The sequence below is a fragment of the Arachis ipaensis genome, chromosome B01, assembly GCF_000816755.2.
Source record: "Arachis ipaensis cultivar K30076 chromosome B01, Araip1.1, whole genome shotgun sequence".
NCBI classification, from domain to species: Eukaryota; Viridiplantae; Streptophyta; class Magnoliopsida; order Fabales; family Fabaceae; genus Arachis; species Arachis ipaensis.
In genome coordinates this window covers 95,761,875-95,762,755 of record NC_029785.2, presented here as the reverse complement: position 1 = coordinate 95,762,755, position 881 = coordinate 95,761,875, and positions in this window count along the sequence as shown.

Here is an 881-nt window from a genome sequence, read left to right as displayed (position 1 = left end):
ATTTAAAGTGAAAGATTAATAATTAGTTTATTTTGTTAAATAGAGTTATTTTAAGGTTATACTTGAAACTAAGGTGAATTTGGATCTAGACATGAGGTCCAAACTCTTTTAAATAAAAGTTATGACTTGTTCACCAAAACGGTGGATTATTCGACATTCTTGTTTGAACAGCACTTGGGGATACCTGTAAAAGACTCTGATACATAAATTAACAAGAATTTTAAGTAGACTTAAGTGAATTAGGATTAAGAAATACCTAAGTTTGATAGGTATTTATAGATATGATCACTCCTGAGTCTCTCCACTCGTAGTAGTGGATGGTTTCTTCCTTAATATTTAAAACTTTATCCTATATTGTGGTGAGGACAAATAAGCTAAGGATAGCATTTGGGGTCGTAGATAATTAGGTTTTTACTTGTTATGCAAGTCGCGTCAGACACAAGCTTTGGCACTCGTGCCCCGCGTAACTGGGGTAGATTGACTCGCATAGCTTCTTGGACTGATCTTGTTGGATTTGATGAACTTCTATGGTTCCTATGTGAAACTGGATTAATTTTAATTGAGTCATGACTTTATTTCTGGACTATGGTATGAAAAGTGCCCTTACTCTTGGCTGGGTATTATCGAAGTTAGATCTCGAGCAACGAGATATTTGTGGAACTAATGCTTTTCTAGCAAATGATATAATCGAGAAGTCATACATGTATATTACTTCTCACTTGGACAGGTCTATATTCTCGACATGATTCGAAACAAATATAGTCGGACAATTTGACATGATTTAATTGAGTTGTCGTTTAATATGTTTGTAACTGTTTGCGCACCTTTTCAGTTACATTTGTAACCGTGTGCAACTTTTAAAATAAATTGAAATTACCCCT